Below are 8,677 nucleotides of genomic sequence, written 5' to 3' on the forward strand. Positions count from 1 at the left end.
ATTTACATCTTTATTGCATCATTTGGATATATTCAAATTTAGTGACTTTGTGCCAAATTAAAACATCTGGAAATCTTTCTAAAACTTTGGCTAAAATTCCAGATTTCTCCCCTAGTGTTCTATAGTACTCTGTTCAGAACCCAATAAAGTTTCCCTATAGTTCTTATTGGAATCATTTTCCTTGAATGTCTGTAATAAAATTCAGTATCTTCCCTCAGACATTACTTTCAGCACCACAGCATCAATGGAAGCCATTAAATTATTTTTAAAATTGTGATAGTTTGCCTTTTAAGTAAATTAAGACACTTTAATGTGTAACAAGTGAAGCTTTGCAATAACAATTGAATTTTTTTGTTTTTGTGAAATAATTGAATTTTTTTGTTTTTTGTTTTGTTTCATGACTGAGACCATAAATCTAAATTGGAACAAGACTCTATTAATTAGTTTTATTAAATATTTTATGCCTAAAAATCCTTGATTGTACTTAACACTAACAACAGAGTAGATGATGTTAACAATTTGAATATTCTTTTAAAATATTTCTTGTTTGATCAATTGAAATTCTTAGGTGAAATTTTTAGAAGTTATTATTTCAAATTCTTTACTGTTGAAAATGATTTACGACGTCCTTTTAATTTTATCATTGATGACTGCAAATTTTTGTTTGAATGATGAGATTTAAGTGAACATGATTACTTTTTGGATGAAATATGAGTTTAACACTTTCAACACTACAATTCTGATCACTGTTTGCATTCAGCATTCATACCACTTGCAGTAAGTCATGCTTTCACTTCAGAAATGAACGTCATTTACTTTATATTAATTCTTGCACAATACCAAAAGACCTTTTAGAATGTTGCAAGAAATATTCCAAGTTAGAGTTCATTACCATGTTCTTCCACAGTTTTAGAATATGAACATTTATGAAATTTCAAAGGAATGTTAAGAAGCTATCAACACTTCACTAACACTTCATTCTGGGTGTGTTTTTTTTTCTCTCCAACTTACAACTTTTAATTCAAACACAGTATCCTTACAGAACGTGTACATGTTACAAGTATACAGCTTGATAAATTTTCACAAACTGAACACAAACTGAATCAGAGTTTAAGAAATTAAGAAACAGAACACACCAGCATTCTAAAAGCCTCAATCCCTGTACCCTCTTTCAGTTACTTCCTTCCCACTCAAGAGTAACCAACATCCTGTTTTTGTACTTCACATAAATAGAATCCTAAAGTATGTATTGTTTTGTGTCTGGTTTCTTTTGCTCAACATTAGGTTTTTGAGGTCATCCATAATCTTGCATGTAGTTATAGATCTATCAATCTTATGTATTCTATTGTGTACACCACCGTAATTTGTCATTTGGGTTGTTTCCAGTTTGGGATATTAATAATGGTGCTGTTATGAACACTCACTGCCCTGAACAACACAGTAGCTACTAGCCACATGTGGTTGAAAAACAGTTCCTCAATTGCATTAGCCACATCTCAAGCGCTCAACAGCCATGTGGCTAGTAGTTACTGTATGGACAGCACAGAATATAGAGTACTTCCACCACTGCAGAAAGTTCCATCACACAGTGCTGAATTCATGTGTTGGTGAACATATGGAATTGCTAGGTCATAGGGTATGCATGTATTCCACATTGATAGATGGCCGACGGTGTCAGTTTTGGAGTGTTCATTATTAATATTTGTTATACATTCTTCTATTTTAAAATATTAAAACACTGTATTTACTTTTCACCTAAGAATTACAATGCACTAAAAGTAAGACCAAATAAAAAACTAAACTATTTAGAAGCAGTAGCAAGTGTTAGGATATGAATGCTTCACAGGTAATGCACAATGCAGACATTATTTACCATGACACAGGCCAAGTTGACAGATGTTGCAAATGTTTCTCAGACGTCATTACAACAAAAGGTCCATTATCACCACAATTTGTCACAATACAACTAATGAATCCATATTAGAATTTACATAATTTTAGTGCTATTGTAGTTTCAGTAATACTATTTTCCACTGGTAGAGACACACTTCAATATTTTAACAATTAAGGCAGCCATGCTGGTGTCTATCAGCTAAATACCAGATCTGCTCATAATCCCAACCAGCTAACACTGAATATTATCAATCTTTTAAAGTTTTGGCTGAGGGGCCAACGTTGTTGTTGTTTAAACCACATTTAATCATGAATGAATTTGCGCATGTGTATGTATATACTTGTTGGGTCTTTTTTTTTTTTTAATCATTTCTCCCCTCTTGAATTGATCATTTATATCCCTCACTCATTCTTAATTATTGACTTATATTCTTTTACTATTATACATGATATACTCTATGATTGCCCACGTATATCCTTTGCCCATTTTAAATTACCTATTTATAAATGTTCTTTTTACATTAAGGAAGTTAGTCCTTTGTCTACATAAGTCTTACAAATATTTCCCCCCAATTTTCGTTTATCTTTTTCCCATAGAATTGTTTTAAATGATATGTAGTCAAGTTTCTTATCTCTTCCTTTTTGGCTTTTGTGTCTTATGTGATGCTTTGAAAACCCAGTCTTCTCAGAGTATATGAAAAATTAATTCCTGTTTTTCTCTGGTTTTTAAAATATTTGACATATGTGTAATTTACTTTGGTGTAAGAAGTGAGGTTCAGATCCAGCTTTATATTTTTCTAAATGGCCTATCAAGTCTTTGTCAGACACTGCTAGTTACCTATCTGGCATCCATTACTCCTTACTAACAGAACTGTAACTTTGGTTAGGGCAGTAATGTGCCCACCTTAAAATATTTCCCCAGACTCTCTTATAGCAAGGGCTGGTCAAGTGACTCAGTTCTGTCTCAAGATATAGGGGGAAGTCATTGAGTGCAGCTTCCAGACAGATTTTAAAAAAGGGCAACTTTGACCGACATGCTCCATTTGGTCTCTTAACCTTCACCTTTCTTCCTGCTTGGAATGTAGATCTAATACCTAGAGCTATCTTGAGATAATGAGGATGAAAGCCACTCACTAAAAATGGAAGAGAACAAAAAGGAGCCTGTGCCCTTGATGAAATTATGCTGCCATATTAACTCTGTATTACATAACCTTGGATTTTTTATTAGGTGAGAAGAAAACTCCCATTTAGTGAAGCCATTGATCAGAGGGTTGTTTCTTGCAACCAAATGTGTTCCGCTCTGCTGTAGTATTCCCATTTATTTAATAATACATCTCTTTATACCAATTTGACATGCTACCTTTATCACAAACTAAATTCTCATATATAATTGGGTATATTTCTGGAAACTCTTCTGTTTCATTGATCTAAATGACTTCAGTTTAATAGCTAATATGATAATAGCTAATGTTTACTGAATACTAGGACAATTCCACGTGCTTCATATTAACTAGCTCACTTAATCCTCAGAACAGCCCTTTGAGCCGTAGTTACTTAATATTAATGTGTACTACTTGTAAGCCTAAAACTAATAGTGGACTTTAAAAAGTGGAATAGAAGGAATTAAAAAGGAAAGAAAAGGAAAGATGTTTCAATTAGCTCTATGATTATGGTAGGAGGCAACTACCTATGTTGGTATCTAACTGGCAAAATTGCTTTTCCATGTTGTAATGGAAAGAGGACTAGCCTGGGGTTTGAAGACGTAAGCTCTTATTCCAATTTTGCAGGTCAATAGTGTTCAGATAATCCTTCATTAGGCCCTAGCTTCCTCATCTGTTTAATGACATATGATTACACTCATCATATAATCTCTAAGGTTTTCCTTAACACTCTATGAAAGACTAGTGATCAAGGCTACTGGTTTTGAAATTCATTGGATCTGGATTTGAATTTAGGATTCAATGACCAGGTTCATATATTCATTCAACAAAAGTACTGGGGGTACACTGACGAATATATCAGAAAATGTCCCTGCCCCAACGGAGCTTATATTATCGTGGAGGAATGAAAAAAAAAAATCTAGACACTTACAGAGAGTAGTAGTGCTATGAATGAAATAAGCAATAATGTAACAGAGATTAACTGGGGCACATGGTTGGATAGTTAGAGGACTCAGGAAAGAGTTCTCTGAAGAGGTGGTTACGAAGTTTGTAAAATATGAAAAGATACCTATGGAATAATAATACATGAAAAGAGGAGGATGCAAAGTGGTAATTTAACCATGTTAAACGTAAAACCTGTCTAAAACAACTTAAAAAAATCTTTAAGGATGCACTGTAACACACATAAAGTACATAAGACATACAGCTTAATGAATTACTAAAAACCAAACACCCACGAAAGAAGTCCTTCTCATGACTCTTTCCAAATACAACCCTTCTCCCTCCTCATTAAGGGTAACCACTAACCTGACTTTTATGGTGGCCACTTCCTTGCTTTTTATAAAAATGACATTGCCAATTGGATTGTGGAGATGGTTATACAACTGTACTCATTTACTAAAAATTATCAAACTGTACACTTATGATGGATGAATTGTGGTGTGTAATTAATACCTCATTAAAGCTGTTTAAAAAAGACTCGGCATCTCATTATGAATCCCTAAACACTATAGCTTAATTTTGCCTATGTTTGAACTTCATATAAATGGAGTAATACAAGTTCTTGTGTGTCCACTTCTTTCACTCAACATAATGCTTGTGAAATTCTCCATGTTCTTGCATGTGGCTCTAGTCATTCATTTTCATTGCGTAAGAGTTCACTGTATAATTATACTTATCTATTCTATGTTGATGGATATGCTGTTTCCTATTTTTGGCTGTTATGATTCATGTTACTATACACACATCTCTTTTGCGGCATACATAGATGCATTTCTGTTGGGTAAATATCAAGAGTAGAATTGCCTATGTTGGCCTTTAGTATTAAAACAACATGTTTCTGATACTATATTTCTGATCAAAAGCTCTCACGAAGAAAACATGGTTTAGAATGTCAGGTATGGTGTAGTGTCAAGTTACCTGTTCAATTTCATAAACTACTAAACTTCAGCCAGAAGGGTTTTCATTTCCTTCTACTCACCTGCTATTCCCTCTGTCAGGAATAGTAGTCCCTCCCTTCTCTGCCTGGTTAACTTTTACTTTTCCCTAAGATTTCAGCTCCAGCATCACTGCCTCAGGGAAGGCTTTTCTCCTCCAATTCCCCCATTATACACTCTCCTGCCGCCACAGACCTCTCTCCATTTGTTGCAATTGTTTTACAATATGTGAAACTAATTGGCTCTCTCCCCTACAACACTGGTTCAGGTTAAGGTGTGCCTGTGTGGTTCGTTAAGGTTAGGGTGTTGCATATCATCGTATCCCTGCACCAGCACAGTACCTGGCACATAGAAAGCAGTCAATAAATACTTGATGCATATCCGTTCTTTCATATTCAGGGTACCCAACTGAAATGCTGTTTCTTCCGAATGTTTCATTCTTGGGGCCACTACCAGTACCATTCTTTGAAAATAAATTTGTATTAGGCAAAAGATTTTCCTAAATCCCACTTGGCAAAGAAGACTGAATATGAGGAACTAAGCACCTAGGCCCATCATTACGAACAAGAATATTTTTACTGTTTTGTGGAAAGACTATAATTAACATAGAAAGTAATTTTGCATAAGGATTACAAAACATATAGATTGTTTCATTATCAAATGGTGTGCACTATTTAAGCGATACTTTGCATAGCAAATGATTATTTCCACAAAAGCAAGTAGAATCATTGTAAAATTGAGCAAAAACGTAGAATTTCATTTGCCTTCAACAATGAATGCTTATTATGCGAACAGCAGCAAGCAATTCACTTAATATTATCTTTTCCTTTTTATCACCAGATGACAAATTTCTCCCATAACCAGTCATTTTGTGTAACTTCACTTGATACTGTGTCCATACTCTGGTAAGCTTTTTTTGCTTGTTCGGTCTTTAATAAAAATTGCTCTTTGGCAACTATTATAGAAAAACCAAGGTTTCTATTCTCTATAAATCTAATTTTCTTATAGTCCAAGTGTTAATTTAACAAAATTATTACACGTAGGAAAGCTTACTTCCCCCATAATTATTAATAACCTTTATATGCTAATTACAAGCTGAATTAAAAATTTTATAAAAAATATTTTTTTCATATTAATATCTAACAAAAAAAATCTCAGTGATAGCATTAGCATACACTGAACTGTTCAGAAGGGAGGTTTAAGGAATTTTTTTCAAGAACTTGCAAACTATACATTAAATATCTTCACAGTAGAAAACTGTGGATATCTTGCTGAAAATTAGAAAAGGTGAAACCAGAGTTGCTACCAATCAAAATGTAAAGTAGGGAATTCTTTTACTAATGCCATCTTAATCATCCCAACCTTCTTTCCCTAAATTAGCCTCCCGTTGGCAACCTCAGCATATCAAAAGAACTTCAAGTGAGAAACCTAGCCCTAAGCTTCCTGTTTAAATGTACAGGGAATATTCTCTTAACCCTTTCTTTCCAGATCACTACACCCATAAAGACATGGTAGAGTCTAAAATTTATACATTTGTTAAAAAGAAAATGTATTCACAAGTGGAACTTTCTTCAGAAAATAGCATGATTTCAAGTGCAAAGATATAACAACGTCTAGTCTTTACTGACATCAAAATCACATTTTGGGATTTATTTAAAAAGTGGCAAATTCTCAAACACACAAACTACTGCCAGGAAATTACACAAGTGAGGAATAGAGCTCTTGTAATTCAGTTTTCAAAGGGAAACTAAAATGTAGTACAAGGTAAAGTGTAATACAAGAGTTCAATTAAAAAAAGCATTTATGAAAGAGGCTAATAAAACACTATTATTTTGTTTATGTGGCTAAAATATCAGAGCACAGAATTGCTGAGGGTGATTTTTAGCCCTATTAAGACTTATTTCAGACTGCCATGTGATGCAATCGAAAAAAATTGTATTAACACAAGCCTAAATCCAATAATAAGTCCTTTTTAAGATTCTGAGACACCCTGTGGTTCCTCATGTGTGTTGTTCTCCTTGCAAAGAAAAAGTGATAAACACAACTCATTCAACTACAAAAAAAAATAAAGAATTGTATGGAAGTAAGACACTTTAACAAAACTTAACAAACATGTCACAATTCCCTAAAGCCTAAAACTGCCTAAAATATACACTAACAAAAGTGTAAAAAATAAATAAAAACAATCTTAAAATATTCAATTAGTTTTGTTGAATATGAAAAATATTGTTTTTATTAGTTTGTAGCATTATTTTATTTAACGTTTTATTACATCAGAATTTTAAAAAATAAGCTGACTAAATTTTAAACTATTTAAACAAAAATATCTACCTCATGTTTTAAGTCAATGAAAATTTTCACTAATTTAGAACTCTATATTAGTATATTAATATTTGGGAAATTTTCGGAAACAGACACATCATTACTTAGAAAACTGTCTTATAGACCTTAGAAATAAGCAAGTTTAATAATGGTTCATAAAACTTTACAAATCTTCCTAAATTGTTTTTAGTACAATGAGAATTATATAGACTGATTTTTAATCAAAATTTCAATTATTTTACAATCAATTTGAAACAGAAGTAAATATGCCTCATAATTCTTTTTTTGAGTATTAACATTCATTAGGATTACTACAACTGATAACACAAAACACACAGACAGACACACAACTAGAAGAGACTATCTGGCTAGTTCTGCTTTAAAAATACTAATGAACTAATAATTAGTTTGAAAATCATAATTTAAAATCACTACGACTTAGAAAATATTATATAAAAACCCAAGGAGAGGACATTGTTAGGGTTAGCTTAGCATTATTAGCTGTAGCAGTACTGTATCTTGCACACATTTACAAATCATGTTTTCAAACTGACAACCTGTTTTAACTGATGAAATGCTATTATTTTTAAATAACTTTTTAGAACACAAATACCTCATTTTATCTTACGTCATTAGGAATAAACATGCTGCATGTAGGTGAACTTTTCATTCACATCTTAAAAAGATGATAGCTTAAAAATATTAAACCATTTTTTGATAGAGCTGGTCTTAAAATGCCTTGACTTATTGCTTAGTAAAATTCTACCCCCTGGTATGGTATGGACCCCAAAGCTTTTTGAGGAAAATTCCAGGGTCAACACTATCAACATCAAATATAATAACTCATTTGAACAAAGTATTGACCTCAGGAACTTCTGAAATGTGACAAATGCCTACTTTACAATTGCTGCTCTGTAGCTATAGATCCTTCCACACTACTTTATATTATTTTAGGTTCTAGACGTTTTATCCCTCTGGTGCTTCTAATCTGTTTTCCTAAGCCTGTTTAAAACATCAGCAGATGTAATTTTCCACATTATTTCGGCTCAAAGGTAGCTCCACACTTTTCCTGCAGCTTAAAATAAGTTTTTTCTTCCTTTTTTGCGGGAGGAGAAGAGAGAAGGGAGAGAGAGACTTGATATCTTGCTTTAGAGTGGCCAGATATTTCCTGATGGATAAGGCTGCTAAAGGAACACAGACATACCGAGAGATGCCATGTTATCATATTGAGGAGAACAGTTAACTCTCCAGCTGAGACCAGAAAGGATAACACGATAATTTGCTAATAGTTATTAGGCATTTGCTAGTTTTTGGACATAAATAAAACATTTTATCTACTTTACAAAGTAATATTAATTAAAGGTA

The sequence above is a fragment of the Equus quagga genome, chromosome 5 (assembly GCF_021613505.1).
Source record: "Equus quagga isolate Etosha38 chromosome 5, UCLA_HA_Equagga_1.0, whole genome shotgun sequence".
Classification (NCBI taxonomy): domain Eukaryota; kingdom Metazoa; phylum Chordata; class Mammalia; order Perissodactyla; family Equidae; genus Equus; species Equus quagga.